Below are 18,912 nucleotides of genomic sequence, written 5' to 3'. Positions count from 1 at the left end.
GCAAGTAGGTGGTCTGGCCTGGGGGGTGGAACTCAAATCAATAGGACCGTTCCTGAGCTCCCCAGACTATCAAAATCCAAGCCATGGCTTCTGAAGTATATTCTATAAGCCCAGAGACCTCTGGCTGATTCCTTGGTGGAAGAAGCTGTTCAGACCCTTCTGTCTTTCTGGGTCCAAGATCTCAGAAGTTTGGGTGGAAGCAAAAAGCTTTTGGGAAGGGTTTTCCCCCTCCCAGAATAGACAGCATCTCTGAAAACAGTACTTGGATTTCAAGGTGACATTGTAAACACTACCTCATCCTAAAAGTAAATGGTGAACTATTTTCACACACTCTTAAAATTTTAATTTGGAAAACTCTTGTCCTTGGAATGCAAAATTCACCAGGCTTTTACATGCTGTGGGCAGAGCTAGTTTCTAGAACTTTCTTGCCAGCTCTACTTGTGGGCAAGGACCAGTGGGATTGACCAGCTCAGTGACTTTTACTGTTTGAGTTCAGAATGTCTTGTTTGTTTGAAAATGTTCACTCAGTTCAGGGTTCTCCCCTCTGCCCCTCACCCCCCTACCCCAACACACACACTCCTCCTTTACAAAGCAGGACACTTTCCAGTGGGTGGTGGTGAAAAGGTAAAATTATTAATGTAAGCACCAGTCAGATAGTCCTAATTTCACCTCGATCTGTTGCCCTCCTAGGCTGACGCTTACTCCATTTCTGATCTCCCCGCTTCCAGATCTTCCATCCGTCTTTGACCCACTCCTTTTCCTAATTCTCACTCTGTCCTAGACCTTTCCCCTGGTTCTAACCCTCACTACATCCCTCACCCCATCTCTGAGCTTATCTTTTCCCATCTGTGAGGTCAGAGAAGGATGGCCTCAGGGAGGGAGAGGGATTTTCCTTGTCTTAGGTTACCTGGTATTTTTTAAAAGTTGAAAGTTTAGTGGTTTGTTTTTTAGGCAATGACAAAAGGCCCTTCTGTCAAAACTAGCCAAGTCAAAGGGCAGTATGACGGTTATGCAGGAGTCAGTATCATGCCCCCTTTCTAACCTGTCAATAATAATAATAATAAAGCATTTATGGAGCCTTTGTTATGTATTAAGTGTGGCATTAGGCACTTTCTCTAGGACTTATTGTCGAATCCTCACAGCAACTCTAGGAGTCAGATATTTTAATCTTTATTTTATTGGTGGGAAAACAGGAACAAACATCTTAAGGCAATTGCTCAAGGGCATACAGTGAGTAAGAAGGGCAGTTAGAAAATTATGGACACTTGTGTCCTGAATAAGTGAAGTGTTTCCTTCAAGGTACCCCTTGTGGATGTCCAGCTGGTGGGCCTGCTTGGATATCTTGGTGCGGTGTGATGGCAGCCTCTGAAATGCTCAAGATCAGAGAAAACTCTCCTCCTTAACCCTGTAGGTAGGTAGGCAAGTACTCCCTTGGGCCATGCTAGAAATAAACCTGGGAGCAGCTTTCCAAAGAGACAAATGGGATAGAGATGGGATTTGGTTTTGAATTTCTCCCTCATCTTGCTTCATTTTAATGAATATTTAAGCACTGGGCAGTATGGCAGGGACAACAGAGGATGAGATGCTTGGATGGCATCACCAACTCAATGGTTTTGAGTAAATTTACTCAAAACTCAATGATTTATTTGAGTTTAATCATTTACTCAGTGATTTTGAGTAAACTCCAGGAGTTGGTGATAGACAGGGAGGCCCAGCGTGCTGCAGTCCGTGGGGTCGCAAAGAGTTGGACATGACTGAGCAACTGAACTGAACTGAACTGGGCAGTATGGGGACAAAAAAGAGACCAGCCTGTCCTCCAGGAGCTCACAATGTAGATGAGACTGACGTGATTAATCCTGCAATAAGGCACAGGACAGTGCGCTAAGGGACAGTGGCTCGGAGAGTGGAGAATTTGGGGAAGGAGTGACACAAAATCATGTCATATTTCAGGAGTCACTTGGTTTTTAGGAGAACCACTGACTGAAGCCGCCTTCCCTGGCCAGACACCATAGTAGCCACTTCCATGAGATATCTTACAACAGGAGGTCCTGGTAAGGAACATGGAACTAACAAGCTATCACCAATGGGAAGAAATTGGGAAAGGTCAAATTGGAGAGTGGAGACACAAGTCCATATGTCCTCCCAGACTCCTTCTCGCTGGAATCCATCTTGGCTGAGTGATGTGTACACCATCAGGAAGGACCCTGAATCAAATGACTGGCCAGAGACAACCCAGAAACTAACCCCATCACCACAGAACCCGAGACTGCGGGCCACGTGGCAGAGCCGTCCTCCTATTTCCCTTATCTTGCTGCTCTCCTCCTGGGCACCCCTTCCCAATAAAATCTCTTGCTTTGTCAGCAAGTGTCTGAATGTTTTGACAAGAGCCTACTCTCGGGCCCTGGAAGGGGTCCCCTTTCACGCGACAGTTGCACGGCCACTACAGGTTTTCGGCACTTCCAAAATGGCGTTCCTTGCAAGAGCAACCCCTCCTCTTTCTCAGTGAAAGAAATTATTATAATGCAAAATGTTTTTCAGAGTTTGCAGGGCTGAACTTTGTTGTTGCTAAAGGTGATGAACGTGGAAGTGATGTGGGGTGAGGGTTGGAGCCAGGGTGGCGGATGTGGAGAGATGGGTAGAGAGGTAAGGATTGGGTCTTACAATGGCCTGAGCCTCTCAACCTGGCCCCCGCTGAGGGAACTTTCATTGAGGGAACTAACTGAAAGATTAAAATCAAGGTTCTGTGGGTTTCAAGGAGAACACGGTTAATACTTATCAAATGTTGGTCAGGCAGCATCATGACCAGGAAGTGGCAAAAAAGGGAGGCATTAATGACTGTGAAAAAGTAGTTCTGGGGAAGGGTAGGAGCTCTGCAGAATGGACAGACGAGAATATGGTGTATTTGAGGAACTTCTCAGGAAATGTAAGGAACGAGGTGGGGTCATCATTAGAAGGGCCTTTGACGATTTCAAAGAGTGATCGTGCAGTCCCCCTCTTAGTGTGTGGGGCAGGTGAGAGGAAAGGAAGCTGGGAAGTGTGGAGGCCTGAGCCGGAGGAAGCCCTGCCTGGAGTCCAGGAGAGGCATGACACAGGGTCTGTGGTTCAGGGGGACTGGCTTCTTTGGTGACAAGAGACACTTTTTCCTTAGGGACTAGAGACGGTCATCTTTTCCATACCTCAGCTGTTACCAGGACCCACCAAGATGACCCCATGTGCCCGTTATCATGTGGCTCCTGCTCCTTTCCTCCAGGTTCAGGCTTCGTCTCCGCTTTGGAGGCAGCAGGCATTCTCCTTGCTCAGGCATCCTCCTCCTCCCTGTGGAAATAGGTCCCGGCCGGGGCTGGGAGCTGCGCTGTGAACGCAGAGGTGTGTGTGTCTTCAGGGCTGGTCAGGGGCTCTCCTGTGGAGAAGGAGGAAGCTAAGCTCAGGGAGGAAAGTGGCTGCATCTTTGTTTCCCTCAGTTGCTAGCTTGATGCCTCGCAGAACCTCTGTTTCTTGAAAAAAACCAAGGAAACAGCTAGTTACGGCAGAGTGACGAGAATTCAGATATTCTGATTTTTTTTTCCTTTTTTGGCCACTGTATTTTCCATGACACCATCCAGGGCTCTGTGTATTTTATACTAAAGTCCCTGGAAACAGTTTCGCTGGAGTAGTGAAATGACATCTCTATATTAATAGGGTGGATTCAGTGAGAAGAAGCAGATTCGGGTCCCTTTGAGGGTTTCCTGCGTGTCATCCCCCAGCCTTGGCACTTCCTCATGGCCCCCTTCCCGCTACTTCCTCTTCTTTCTGCCTCCTTATTGAAAAACGAACAAACAACAAAAAACCAACCTCCTGACACCTTATCAATTGCAGTGAAAGAAGGCCTTGTCCATAAATAATTACATGGGGGAAAAAAAAAGTCCTGCCCTCAGATAAATGTGAGAGGGTAGTGGCTTGGGCAGTGTTCAGTCTTTATTTAAATTAGGGATTCTGAGGATTGTCGTTGTTTTGCTGTTGTTCTTGTGGGCTGGTGTGCAGTAGCCCAGTGTTCACGCAATGCCTTGACTTCACAACCGCTTCTCCTAGGATCATTACAGAATGGCATAATGTAGCTATTGTTGTCTTCCACAAAGAAGCACTGTCATAGGGTGATGGGAAGGGGCTGGGGGGCGCAGGCGGGCAGCGTGGATCTGGAAGGCGGATCTTTGTGCTGGTGTGAGTGTGTGTGTCCTGGACAGCCATGCTGGATCTTGAATTATTTTTCTTATTCCATTCTTTGAATCCCTAGCCACCTGTGCCTTCTTTTCCCCAGTTATTCATCCCTGATTTCCCTCACCAAGGTCCTATTTTAGGCTGCTCTATACTCTTCCCTCCTAGGGTTATCCCTGGGCCTAGTTTGAGGACTTCAGCCAAAGATGCTGAACTAGGATGTTTGAAGGAAGTGTTTAAAATTATTACGGTGAAGTGATTCACCCGAGTCTGATGGCTCAAGGGCTTGTGGTGTTACAGATGACCTCAGAGGTCATCCAGGCCAACCCCTTTCACTGGACATCTGAGTTGTTCAGAGCCCTTGCACTGCAAAGCTCGTGTTACTTCTGGGACATATTGGATATCTATCCACTCATTCATTCACTCACTCAGCATAAGCTTGCCAAGCGCTTGCTGTGAGGCTAGTGCCTGGGCTAGGCGGTGGGTATATAGTGATGAGAAGAAAAGGGCACCAGTCCTGCCCTCATGGATCGTCCACTCCAGGTGCCCATGTAGGCAGGTGAAAGGTCTGCAGGTATCGTTAGGTCCACTTGACCCCTGCAGAATTCAGGGCTGGGCAACACGCTGGCATCGACTCTTGAAGCTAGAAATTAGGACCAGATCTTCATGGCCCATGTGCCAGCCAGGGCCAGGCAACACTGTTTTTTTCTTTTCTTTTTTTTAAAATGGTAGTGAGATCTCTCAGACGGAGATCTCCCTTGGAGATTTTTATGGTAATACCTGCCTCTCATTTCTCCCTCTCTCCTACCTCCGCCTCTCACCAGACTCTTCTGCACTGGGGCTGGGGGTTACATGTAGAAATGTTTTGGAGTCCACCCACAAGCACCACTGGCATCTGAATGGGAGGACTACCTGTGTTACCATGAACCTCAGAGGCCATGGCCTTCTCAGTTCACTCTTAAAGATGCAAAGGACAGGTTTCACTGAAGCCAGGGGACACAAGGAGGGCCACTGAGCTGAGGTTCTATGAACAAGCTGAGAAGAGAGAAGCACTTTTCTATCCTTGGAAGGAACCTGCCTCAGTTTTGCCACCTGGAAAGGTGAATTTATACTAAAAATGTATGCTCTTTATCTAACATTCAGCTTTAACTGGGAGTGCTTATTTTATCTGGCGACATTACAGGACGGGGTGGGTGGAAAGGTGGGCAGTTGGGCAGGGCCTCTGCTTCCCCAACGGGGCTGATGACGGCAGGATGGGGTTATTGGAGCCCCGAGGTTCTGAAAGGTGGTGTGACGGCAGGTATCAAACGAGATCGATCAGAAGACAAGAGACTGAACGTCTCTGCTGTTTGTGGCCTTTGGAGAAGTCACCACAGAGAAGTCACAGTTGCACGAGCCAAGAGAAAAAGAGTGGTCTTTAGCCTTGCTTCTTATCCAATCATGTCTGAAGATACATTCCATAAAATAAACAGATGTATTCCCTTTGTGTATATTTTAAAAAGAACCCAAATTCTTTCCTCCTGGTGAGTTAAAACAAACACCCAGGGCTGAAAGTCTGTGTGCTCAAAAGTGTGTCTCAGGCCCCCGGCTGCTTGGGGGCGTGTGCCTAGAAGTGGGTGCTGACAGATACAAGGGGCTGAGGGCTCAGCATCTTTGTGCCCATTCCCAGGAGTTAACTTGAACTTGGCTTTCTATGTGATTCTAAAAAGCATAGTGTGTGACCACTGAGCAGGTCCTTGGAGATGAGCCAGTCTGAAAACCAGGAACTCTCGGAACTGACCAGCTGTGACCAGCGAGAGCACATTTGCTGGCTGGTACCCACACACTGCCGTTCGTGGGTGCCATCCCCTTTGCTCCTCTGCGGGTGTTTCTTGTCCATGGCTCATCCGATGTTTGTGGTTCCCGGGCTCTGGCTCTGAGTCATCCTGAGGGCGGAAGCTGGCTGGGGATGGTATCTATCATTGGGGTTATTCCTGAGGAAGCTAGTACTTCTTACCCCCAGTAAGTACCCCTCTTTTCCATTCTTGGAGTGGTTCTGTGTGCAGCTCTTATCTTCCCTCTCTCTTGTAAGCAGTCATTTCCCAGCTGTAAGGAGAGATGGGATGTAGAGCCTCACATTTTGGGTTAGTGCCTCGTCTTTGTGGCGGCCAACCTAGTCTTGTCCAAGTGTGCTGAGTTTGGGTGCTGATTTCCTGGTCGTCCCCACTGAGCACCTGCATCCCGAACAAAGAGACAGCTGAACCTGCCTGGTTATGGGATCACCCCTCAGTAATCCCCGGAAAGGTCCTTCTGCTCAGAACTTGGTGGTGACTTCACAAAGACCGTGAAAGGGGGACCATGATTCGTAGTGGGGTATATGGTTTCTTAAAGTGACTGCCTGAAGTGTGAGCATGCACAACACAGTGAATAGTTCACAGTGTGATTCTGTGTGAATCACCAGTTACCTCCCCAAGGTCGTGGTGATGCCATCAGCCCGGTGGCAGAGGAACAGGCCTTGTCCTTGCTCTGAGCATCCTCTCCCTCGCTGCTATCTCTTTGTTTCTATTTCTCAGTTCTTCGAGCCACTTAGTGTCCCTCCATGGCCATCTGGACTCCTCATATCCTTGTTTCAAGGCCAGAGCCCCATAGATATGTTTGTGGACATCTGCCTGCAGTGACTCCAGATCCAGACATGAGAGCACAGTGCCGCATCCTCAGTAACTCTGTGGCTGCTGCCCAGATCTCAGTGGATGCTGAGAATAGAAGGAAGTTACAGCATTGGGCCGGTTTTTTCATGTGATGTAGTGCCTGTGAATGCTAGGAATGGTTTCTTCTTGTACAGCAGTATTGGTGAGATTATGTTAACTACTCTGGCCCCCAAGTATCCTCCCCAAGAGGAGAATAACTAGGGGGTGAGTGCTACCCAGAATGTCTTGTCCCCCAGGGTTCCAAAGACCAGAGCCACATGGAAGTAAGTCCATGGCTATTTTCTTTCCTGTGTTATCAAGTGATCCCTGACTGCAGTGGCGTGAGGGTATTATTTGTCTCATGCCTGTTTGTATGTAGGCTCAATTTGCAAACACGTAACCACTTGCCAGGGCTTCCCAGGTGGCGCTAGTGGTAAAGAACTTGCCTGCTAATGCAGGAGATGTAAAAGAGGTGGGTTCGATCCCCGGGTCAGGAAGATCCCCTGGAGGGGGGCATGGCAACCCACTCCAGTATTCATGCCTGGAGAATCCCGTGGACAGAAAAGCATGGTGGGCTACGGCCCATAGGCTTGCACAGAGGTGGACATGACTGAAGCGACTTACACATGCAGCCACTTGCCTGTCGGCCCCATCCACTCATCCATCCATTAATTGATCCATTGATTGATTAACTGATCCATCCATCCATTCATCTGTCCATGCATCCATCTGCCCACCCATCCAGTGATGGATGGTAAACTTATGGGACCAGAAAGGTAAAGTACAAAGAGGAAAATGGGCTTGTTAGATACAGAAGGGAGTGGTGGGGACTGTGGTAAGCTGGAGAGTGCAGTTTACTGAGCTGCCGTATACAGCATTCCCTGACTCTGACCTCCTCTCAGGTTTGATGTATGGCAACACTGATGGCTCCAGTGAACCATCCTCATCTCACAAGCACTTAGGTTGCCCGCCTAGATCTGTTTGGATGGGGCCCCAGGCTTCTTCCTCAGCCTTGTGCAGGGTCTTTCGGTAAAACCAAACCCTGGACTGTGCACTAGTCAGGGCTTTTAAATGCTGCAAACGGCAAGAAACTCAACTCAAACTGCTTAAGCATAAAGAGGAATGTATGGGCTCGTGTACCTAACGTTCAGGAGTATATCTGCTTCACTTGGGACTGAATCTAGGGGCTCAACAAGGTCATCTGGATTCCCTCCACCTCTCCTTTCTCTCTTAATTCTGCTTTCTTCTACACTGACTTCCTTTGCAGAGAGGCCTGCTTCGTGGAGTCTCCCAGCAGCATCAGATACACATTTTTATTAGCTTTTTTTTCATACCAAGAGAAAGTGCCTCATTCCCTCAGAAATTCCAAGACCGATTCGAATTTGCCTGCCTTGCACCACATGTTCATTTACCTTTGATGCAACCACTAAGGCTTGGGGAGGTGGTTTTCTCATTGGCCAGGGCTGGGTCACAACCCTCTCCCTAAAGCTGAGGGATGGAAATGAGTTGATTTTACTCAATTGATGGTGGGGAGAGCTGGTTCACTGGAGGAAAATTGAGGTGTTGTTACTGGAAGGAGGTGGCATGGCAGCTCAACAGATAACCCATGGCCACCATAGACAGGGAGGATGGGCTGATGCACAGACTGGGCCCTTACTGTAAGCAAGACTCAGGACACTGAGCAGGACCAGAGCTGCTCGCCCCTTCAGCTCTAGCCCCCTGGTTTCAGTAGCAGCCACCCCTCCCCTCTGTCCTGCCCTCATCAGGCACAGGATGAGGGTAGCCCTGGGCTTTGTGGGCAGCGGCTCTCCTGCTCTGCCTCCCCTCTGCTCTGAGACTCTTGGCTCTAAGGAAACCTGATATGTCTGTGTGTGTGTGTGTGTGTGTGTGTGTGTGTGCATGTGTGCTCAGTTGTGTCTGACTTTTTGTGACCCCATGGACTGTAGCCCTCCAGGCTCCTCTGTCCATTGGATTTTCCAAAGAATACTGGAGTGGGTTGCCATTTCCTTCTCCAGGGGATCTTCCCAGACCAGGGATCCAACCCACATATCCTGCATTGGCAGGCAGATTCTTTACCACTGCGCCACCTGGGAAACCCAAGGAAACCTGGTACTCACCTCAGAATTATGACTTCCAAAGGTTTTGGAGTTTGGAAGAGGGCAGTAATCCAAGAGGGTCCCAAAGTGCTCAGAGCACTCTGTAATCTTCCAACCTGGTCCTGCTGTTGTAGGAGGAGTTGCTGAGACTGGTTTCAGCAGTGCTTGATTTGGGCTCAGAACTTGGCTAGGCTGATCCCATGACGTGGCCCAAGGCAGGAACTGAGGCTGTTGGAAGAGTCATTCTTAGGAATATGGAGACTTTGGTTCCATCCTGGGCAGAAGCTGCTGGAAGAGGAGCAGGACCAGGCTGTATCCTTAGCAGCTGGCAGCCCCTGGTGCAGCCTAGAGAGGACCCAGAGTTCTCCGTTGGGACTTTGGTCCCAGAGAGTAAGTCAGGCTGATGTTGGGTCCGACCTTAGTCACATGGAATCCTCAGTGCCAGAAATACCACCTCTTGGATTGAGCAACAGTTTTCTCCTCACCATCAAGGATAACTTTAACTGTTTCCGACCTTGTTTTTGTTGTTGTTGAAAATATGGTGACCAGACAGCGGAATGTGAGAAGGCAGATAGATAAAGGGTAAATAGACCTCATAGAAGGATATATTTATAAAAGCACTTGAAACTGTCAATAAGTAAAACTCTGTTAAGAAGTAGAATTATCGATAGCGGAAAGCACTCAGGAGACTTGACACTCTATCTTGTTTGCTACAACAACCCAGTGAGGGAATGACAGGGAAAGGTCGTTTTCTTTTTAATATCACTTTACAGAGGTAGAAATGGTGATTAAGAAAATTAGCAAAGTCTTGCAGGTATTTGAAGGGTTGAGTCTAGAACTTAAATCTCTAAACAATTAGTCTGTTTTTTAAATCACCACACCCTTCTCTGGTGGCTCAGTCCATAAAGAATCCACCTGCCAGTGCAGGAGACCTGGGTTCAGCCCCTGGGTCAGAAAGATCCCCTGGAGGAGGAAACAACAACCCACTCCAGTATTCTTGCCTGGAGAATCCCAGGGACAGGGGAGCCTGGTGGGCTACAGTCCATGGGGTAACACGAGTTGGACACGACTTAGTGACTAAACCATCACCACCACATTATAAGTTCATGTGAAACTTTCTTTTTCACTTTACTATAAACTTTCCAAAAAAAGAATGCTGACTGAGAATATTAAAGAAAGTGAGTCTTTTATTAGGTATCACATAACTAAATATGAGAATATTCTGAAAAAAATCGGAAAAATATTAAAATGGTTTAACCATAGCATCTCAATAGGATTATGCAATCCAACATAGTTTCGACTTTCCAGGATGGCATTCATTAATTCCCAGTTTTATTGATTCATTGATTCAGTACTTTATTCATAAAGCAGTTACTGTGCAACTATTACACACCAGGCCTTTTATTGGCTGTTGAGGACGTAAGGATGAAAGAGACACTGATTCCTATTAGTTTTGCTTCTTAACAAAATGCCCCAAGGCTTAGTGACTTCAAAGAGCAACCATTTATCTTGCTTACTGTTCTGTGGGTTATCAGTTTGATCTGGGCTCCGCTGGGTGGTTCTTCTGATCTGGGCTGGGCTCACTTCTGTGTCTCTGGTCAGCTGCTGGGTAGGTTATGGGCTGGTTGGACTAGAATAGCCTCAGCCAGGACAGCTTATCTCTGCTTCTCCTCTATATTCACCCAGCAGGCTAGTCCACGCTTGTTCACATCCCAAGCAACAAGGCAGGTTTTCAGGAGAGCAGAGTGGAAGCTCGAAAGGCCTCTTGCAGCTGGGGCTTGGAACCGGCACTACCTAGCTTCCACTGTAGTCCACTGGTCAAAGCAAGTCAATGAGGTTATCCTAGCAGACTCTTCAACTACAGTTTTATTATATTGGCTTGGTCAAAAAGCTCATTTGGGTTTTTCTGTACCATCTCATGGAAGAAACTGGATGAACTTTTGTTAGTTGCTCAGTCATGTCCGACTCTTTGTGACCCCATGGACTGTAGCCCACCAGGCTTCTCTGCCCATGGAATTCTCCTGGCAAGCATACTAGAGTGGGTAGTCATTCCCTTCCCTAGAAGATCTTCCCGACCCTGGGATTGAACCTGTGTCTCCTGCACTCCTGGCAGATTCTTTACTGTCTGAGCCACCAGAGATGAACTTTGGGGCCAGCACAGTACTCAGTATCTTCTCCAGGTGCTATGCTTAGTCCTCTGTCTTGCTTCTCTTGTCACTTCTCCACACCTCATCCTACCCCATTGGGAAGACCCACCCTCTCTCCTTTTTCCTTCTCTCTAATCCTACCTACCTTTCAGATTCTACCTTCATAAAACCTTCTGGAGGTGATTGTAGAGTCAACTGACCTCTCAGTTCCTTTTATTGGCAATAATACTCATTGCATATACCACTCACAAGGTATTTGAATTAGGGGCTGAAGATGTTAAAAGTATCCCTACCCTTCCCAAGTGGTAATATTTGTAAAGAACCTGCCTACCGATACAGGAGACATAAGAGATGCCAGTTCGATCTCTGGGTCAGGAAGATCTGGAGGACGGCATGGCAACCCACTCTACTGTTCATGCTTGGAGAATCCCATGGACAGAGGAGCCTGGCAGGCTGTGGTCCATAGGGTCGTAAAGAGTCAGACATGAATGAAGTGACTTAGCATGCATGCACAAAGAGGTCTACTTTCTAGGAAAATGGAAATAATAAAGCCTACCTCATACAGTTGTTGTAAGGATTAAATGAATTAATATGCACAATGCCTTGCATAGTGTCTAAAACATGGTAAGGTCCCTATGAATCCAACATGCCAAGGGTGTTACATGATATTTAACTAGTAAACCATGTGAGAGGCAAGTTTTCCTGTCTCCTTTACAGATGAGGAAAGTGATGCTCACATAAGTTATATGATTTCCCAGAAATCACATAGCTAATTTAGCAGGAGTTCCGAAATTCAACTTCTAAACCTCTTTTAACCTCATTTGAGATACTTCAGTGATGGAATGAAATAACCCAGGATGAGGCTGCAAGATAAAATCCTTTTTCCTTTGGTCCCTGCCTCAGTTTGCTCATCCACAAAATGGGAAGGTAGAAAGAATCATGATGGGAACTGTTGACTATAACCTGCGGCCCAGATTAATCACAATACAAATTAAAATAATACTCAGTTATCTGTAAGAGAAACACACATGGGGAATGGCATATGAGTTTGTGCAGGAGAGTGCTTGGGCTTTGTGCATGTATTCTTTCTTCAGAAAGTAAACTGAGCTTCCTGTTTGTGGACTGTATCCCAACTAGGAAATTCTGAGCACGAATCTTAAGTCTTTGGGTGTCTCTGCTGGGTCCCTCTGGCCTCATAGCATCAGTCTGCATTGGGCTGAGTGGCCCTTCTGCTTCCTGGGGTCTGACTGGGTCTGCTGGTGCTTGTGGACAGTCAAGTAGTTCATATCAAACTGGTTTATTTAGTGACTGGACCTGATCAGAGCAGAGTAACTGACCAGTGGACTAGTGGGCAGCTCACTGGTTGCCATTGACTAAGCATTTATTGTGAATCCAGCAGAGAGAGAAGGGTGTGTTTCATTTTTTATTTCTTATGCTGTAAGTGGAGAGTTAGTATGTACTTCTAGTTGGGGAAATAGAAGCTGACACGGCCACTAGGTCGTGGAGTGGGAGGTGGATGTCCTGTGCATGTAGGCACTGTACACCTGCCACCTGAATTAGATTTTTGCTTCAAATTTATTAAAAAATTGAAGTAGAGTTGCTATACAATAGTATGTACGTTTCAATGTACACCTTCAATATTCTCTAGTTTAGGGCAGAACCTTACTCCTCAGAATCTCACCATTGCTGTAAGGTTTCCAGTGCTCTTTGCTACAGAACCCACCTTTGGCAGACAGAATAGGAGCCCCTTGAAGATGTCCACACCCTAACCCCTGGAACCTTGAATATGGAGAAAGGGAGTTGGCGGATGTGATTAAATTAAGGACTTTGAGAAGGGGAGGTTATCCTGGATTATGTGGCTGGGCTTGATGTAATCACGGGGGTCCTGGTAGAGGGAGGTGGGAGGCTCAGACTCTCACAGGGATGTGACAGTGGAAGTAGAAATCGGAGTGATGCAATGGAGGAAGGGGTCACGAGCTATGGAATGTGGGCCGCCCTAGAAGGCGAAAAAAGCAAGGAAACAAGTTCTCCCTAAGGCCTCTAGAGGGAATGCGACCTGGCTGACACCTTGATTTTAACCCTCTGGGACTCATTCTGGCCTTCTGCCCTCCAGGACTGTCAGATTCTGCCTTGTCTTATGGCACTAAGTTTGTGGCCACTTGTTAGAGCAGCAGTGGGAAACCACTACACCACCTTTCCACGTGTCCTGTTGGATAGCCTGCTAAGGCTTTCCCTCCTTTGTGACCAAGTGCCCTATCAGAAAGGGGCTAGAAGCCCTTGACCCACCCCTAGGGAAGGTCTGTGCCATGAGTTAGGTTCCTGCTGGTGTGGCTAGTTTGCATGGAATCATTCGCATACAGTTGTGCTTCTGAGCATGGATCCCATTGGCTAGATAGCTGACTGGTGGTAGGGGCGCTGCTGCTGCTGCTGCGAAGTCGCTTCAGTCGTGTCCGACTCTGTGCGACCCCATAGACGGCAGCCCACCAGGCTCCTCTGTCCATGGGATTCTCTAGGCAAGAACACTGGAGTGGGTTGCCATTTCCTCCTCCAATGCATGAAAGTGAAAAGTCAAAGTGAAATCGCTCAGTCTAGCTGAGCCATTGAGCTGTTTTATTTTTTAATATATTCTGCTGCTCTGCATCCTTGTGGACGGGGAGGCCTGTGGAACAGATAGTACTGTCTGGGAATGACCCCCAGCTGTCTTTTCTGCCACTGGTGGTAGAAGCAAGTGGAGGTGGGCCTCCACATCATAGTAATGACAGCTAATATGGATTGATCACTCAGAGTGAGGCTATTTCATCTGTTCAGAGAGGCCTATGATGACAGTATATTATCCCATTTTACAGAGGAAGAAAGTGAAGCTCAGACTGGTCAACAGGTCACACAACAAATAAATGAGAAGCCAGGACTCAAACCTGGCCTCCTAATGCCAGCGCCCAGCCCTTTACTGAAATGCTTTGCTGCCCCTCCCGTGGTGTGGCATGCCCAGAGCAGGCACTCCTGCCTACTAGGTCAATGATTGGATGGCTGTCACTCAGGCAAACCAGGGGCAGCTTTGTTAATCCCCATCCGGGGATTCAGAGTAGACTGAGGGGCTGCCAGGAAGCCCAGCTGGACAGCGAGAAATGTACTCCTGCAGGTGCACAGACAGCATGGAGCTGGCTGTCTCGCTTAGCATCTTGTACCTGGGCTTGTGGGTGGACCTGACTAAATTCTTGAGTTTGCTGATGTCAGGCGCCAAGCAGGAAATGGGGGTGGTGATCCCTCAAGGTCTCTATTTTCCCAGGGCTTCCCTCACCCGTCTTTAGGTGCTCCAAATGGCCCAGCTAGGGTGGGAGTTGAGTGTGGGTTTGTTAATTTCCTTTGTTCCTTCTCGAGTATGGAAGGGAGATGGGAGGAAAGAATGAGGATGGAGTTAAACTTAGTGTGAAGCTGCAGGCTGGAGGGGAGCCCACGTGCCTTCACTTGCTTAGAAATTACCGACGTCCCTAATAAACTGGCAGCTTGTGTGGCTGCTTCCTCCCTTTTGGTTTCTTTTATATCTTGCTTTTGTGAGAGAGAATTTACCACTGATGAGCCTCACGCCAGATAATGAATACAAGGCAAGTGACCCCAGCTGTCTCTGCCCTATGCCATCCCCAGGAATGTCTTGTCAGCCCTAGTGGTCGTCTTTGCCCAGCCAGTTTGTATGGGACGATGCTGCTTCATTAAATTGCCTCATGACTGCTGTCTGACAGTTTTGATTTCCTTCCTCTCCAGGTCTCCCACAACTTATTACTCTATGTGCAACATTGGGCAGAGCGAGGCAAAGATGTTGATTTTCCTTCTTTGGTTCTCGGTTTCTCTGAATATTAACTCCATCTAATCATGTTTGCCATTCTCCTGTCTTTTGTGTTGTTCAGTCGCTAAGTCACGTCTGACTCTTTGCTCTTTTGCTGTCGTTGTTTAGTTGCTAAGTTGTGTCTGACTCTTTGCGACCCCATGGACTGTAGTCCACCAGGCTCCTCTGCCCATGGGATTTCCCAGGCACACATAATGGAGTGGGTTGCCATTTCCTCCAGACGATCTTTCTGACCCAGGGATTGACCCCGAATCTCCTGCATTCGTAGGTGGATTCTTTACCGCTGAGCCACCAGGGAAGCCCTCTCCTATCTTTGCTGCTGTGTCACTTCAGTCATGGCTGACTCTGTGTGACCCCATGGACTGCAGCCCACCAGGCTTCTCCGTCCATGGGATTCTCCAGGCAAGAACACTGGAGTGGGTTGCCATTTCCTTCTCCAATGCATGAAAGTGGAAAGTGAAAGTGAAGTCACTCAGTTGTGTCCAACTCTTAGCAACCCAATGGGCTGCAGCCTACCAGGCTCCTCCATCCATGGGATTTTCCAGGCAACAGTACTGGAGTGGGGTGCCATTGCCTTCTCCCTCTCCTATCTTTAGGGAAGATTAAATTGTTGGTATTTAAAGGGAAGATCAGGGAATCTTTTTGTTTTGGCAGCACCATGTGGCATGCAGGATCTTAGTTCCCTGGCCAGGGATCAAACCTGTGCCCCCTGCATTGAGAACGCAGACTTTTAACCACTGGACTGCCAGGGAAGTCCTGGGCAGGGAATGTTTTTGATTAGAGTGAAAGTATTCAAATTTCAGTAGTGCACAGATTTAAAACTGAGTTCTGTGTGTTTCAACGTGGTCTTTTTTTTTTAAAGAATATTTTCTGTTCTGGATGTTTTCCAAACAGTCTATAAAATGCTGTGGGAGCCATTCACCTAGAGACGTCACATCAGTGATTTAAGATTTAGGAGGGACTAGGGGAGAGAAGGTTCAGGAAGGCTCTGGAGATTTGGGGCCCATCTCATGCTGGGTTACCGGAAACGTCCTCGCTAATTGGACCTCGTCCTGTCAGGACACATCAGACAGGGCCTGGTGGGGGTGGGATGGTCTGGGTGTGCAGGTGTTACTGCTGTGGGTCCTGGGAGTGCTTTGTTACTCTGGGGAACGAGCCGGCCAGCAGTCATGTGGACTGAGGTCAGGAGACTTTGCTGAGCTGGGTTCTCCAGGAGCCCAGGAGCCAGGACTGAAGTCTGGACTATTTTGGGCTGTGTGGTGGCAGAGCTGGTGTGCGTGTGTGTGTGTGTGTGTGCATCATTATGAGTCTATATCCTCCAAAAATCACTCCCAAGACTAAAAATGTGTGGTTTTTCTGCCATTGCCTTCCAAAAAAGAAAACAAGTCTTTAGTCTTTGAATTGTGTTAATGGGGAATATTAGGTCCCACAGCAGGAAGGCTTTCTCCTTTTTTGTTGCCACTTGGTCCCTCCGCCCTCCTCTTGAGTTTCCTTGAGACTCTCTGGAGCATGGACACGGAGGGTCCGAGCCTGCGGGTGGGTTTGTTGAAATGCTGGTGTGTGCCCCAGGATGAGCACACAGCTCCCTGCTGGCTCTGCAGAAAGGAGCGGTGGGGGCATGTCATTCCAGGCAGCCTGGAGCCCTCCACTCCCTTCCCTGGCCTATACCTCCACTCCACCTGACTCCCTTCTGCCCCTGGGTGGCTGGTGACTCTGGACTGCCTCCCCAGACTGGGTTTGATTCTGTGACCTTCTTGCCGAGTTAAGGGGCTGGCCTGTGAGGTCTCCTGGACTGGTGGGAAATTAAAGTCTGAGGATATGGACTGATAAGTACTTTGATCTCCCTCCTCGGCCACTTAGTAGCTTTGTGGCTTTGGTTAAGTTCCCTGTCCTCTTTGAGCTGCAACCTCCTTATCTGTTGGTTTCAGGGAGGATGTCCACACGTGGCAGCTGAGTCCCATACCTGCCACACTTAAGGATTACACGTGTGATCGCTGAGGCTGGGGGGCCACCAGCTTTGTGTGAGTTACCGGCGCACCATCCGAGGGGTCCCCAGCAGGCTGCCACCAAGGAGCCTCAGTCCAGCAAAGGACACCCCTGCCCTGGATGCGATCACCTGTGCTTTCCCATTCCAGTCCTGGGCAGAGGCTGTGGTCCCTGCCCTCTCCCCCTCCGTGGTTGGCAAAGGGCAGAGTCTGCCAGGAAAACCTTCAGCCAGCAAGTCACCATTTATTTATAGGTCTTGGAGGGAGACAGCCCCAAGGCTGTGGGGAAGGGCCTGGTGGAGGCAGCTGCAGGGAGCAGGGGCAGCCAAGGGGGCAGTGACTGCAGTGGGGGGTCTGGAGGAGGTGCAGAGGCTGGGTGGAGTTTGCGTGTTGGAGACTCGGGGTTCCAGCGGAAAGCTGCTGCTTCACCCGGAGATGGCTATTTATTAAAGTGTGGACAGGGGAAAGTACAAGGAGATGGCAGCACCCCAGGATGAGGTCAAGGGGAGAGGGGACAGTCCCTGGGATGGCAGAGGATGGCTGTGTGTGGAGAGGCTGCCCGACAGGAGCTGGGACCTTTAGTAGAAGCTGCAGCCACCCAACAGTGACCCAGCGAGGAGGTGGCTGAGGGTATTCAGACCCCATCTCACTCTTTTCCTTCTCTCTGATCTGCCCCTGGCACCTGTGGCTGGCCCAGGCCACCAGAGGCAGAGGGGAGGGAGCAAGTGGCTGACCGTGCAGGACTCCTGGGGGGACTTGGCAGGGAGAAGCATGGCAGAGGGGGAACCGGGAAGGGCCAATGGAGGAGATTCGGGGAGGCAGACAGGATGGGGGCTGAACTCAGTGTACTTCTGTGTGGTCTCGAGGGAGTGTGTAAGCTCTCCAAGCCTCAGTTTCCTCATCTGTAAAATGGGAAAGGTAAAGACAGTCTCTGCCGCATTGGGGTACAATGAAATACTAAGTACTCAGCAAGGTTCCTTGTGTACTGTAAATGAAGATCAAACAGATCAGCTGGGTTCACATGAAAGTGTCCAGCTGAGCAGCTGCCATGTATTGTGTAAGGCCTAGAGGGTATCATTTGTCCAGTGCCCACATGATACTTAGTGCCTCCTCTGCCAGGTACCCAGCCTTAGGCACTGGGAATACAGGGGTGAACAAGCCAGACCAGTCTTTCCTCCAAGGAGCTGACGTATCTAAGCGGGGGGAAGACAGCTAGTAAGTAAATATAAATAAAATACGTTTTAATAGTTGGCAAGGTGCTGAAAAGGCCATAAACCAGAGTGATGGGGGAAGAATGGGTGCTCTCTGAGGGGGTGGGCTGAGCAGAGCGGGAGGAGCAGAAGCAGCCAGCCCTGTAACGACCAGAGGGTGCCTGTAGAGGGGGCTGCAGGCCCCCAGCCAGGAGGGGGATGGCGTCTCGAGGCAGACAGGCTGCGGGGAGCTGGGCACTGGTTGGATCATGGCGTCACCATCTAGGGTGAGGGGGAGGACTGGCGTCTACACATGCACAGTGACCATTAGCTGGTTTTCTTAGTATTTAATACATACTATTATTTTAGAAAAGGGTGGTGTAAGTAGGTTCAGTTCAGTTCAGTCACTCAGTCGTGTCCGACTTTGCGACCCCATGGACTGCAGCACGCCAGGCCTCCCTGTCCTTCACCAACTCCTGGGCCTTACTCAAACTCGTACCCATTGAGTCGGTGATGCCATTCAACCACCTCTTCCTCTGTCGCCCCCTTCTCCTTCTGCCCTCAATCTTTCTCAGCATCAGGGTCTTTTCCAATGAGTCAGTTCTTCGCATCAGGTGGCCAAAGTATTGGAGCTTCAGCTTCAGCACCAGTCTTTCCAATGAATATTCAGGACTGCTTTCCTTTAGGATTGACTGGTTGGATCTCCTTGCAGTCCAGTGGGTACAATGTAAAACGTTCCCATGGATTAGCAAATGTTTACTATCAAGGCAGCGCTAGTGGAGTGTTTGAAGAGCAC

General features: G+C 48.9%; 1 protein-coding gene and 1 long non-coding RNA gene across 2 annotated transcripts in view; one reads left to right on the top strand and one right to left on the bottom strand.

Annotated features, from left to right (window-relative positions):
• DPF3 (double PHD fingers 3) overlaps window positions 1-18,912 on the top strand; it is a 283,551-nt gene that overhangs the window by 77,713 nt on the left and 186,926 nt on the right. The gene's annotated exons all lie outside the window — the stretch shown is intronic.
• LOC109565313 (uncharacterized) lies at window positions 1,155-9,316 on the bottom strand. The gene is made up of 2 exons (XR_002181651.2): window positions 8,975-9,316; window positions 1,155-3,400 (listed from the first exon to the last, which is right to left on the bottom strand). It is a non-coding gene; the product is annotated as an uncharacterized lncRNA (long non-coding RNA).

This window comes from Bos indicus, chromosome 10 (genome assembly GCF_029378745.1).
Source record: "Bos indicus isolate NIAB-ARS_2022 breed Sahiwal x Tharparkar chromosome 10, NIAB-ARS_B.indTharparkar_mat_pri_1.0, whole genome shotgun sequence".
Classification (NCBI taxonomy): domain Eukaryota; kingdom Metazoa; phylum Chordata; class Mammalia; order Artiodactyla; family Bovidae; genus Bos; species Bos indicus.
Note: the sequence above shows the minus strand (reverse complement) of the source record. Positions and strands in the feature narration are given on the sequence as shown.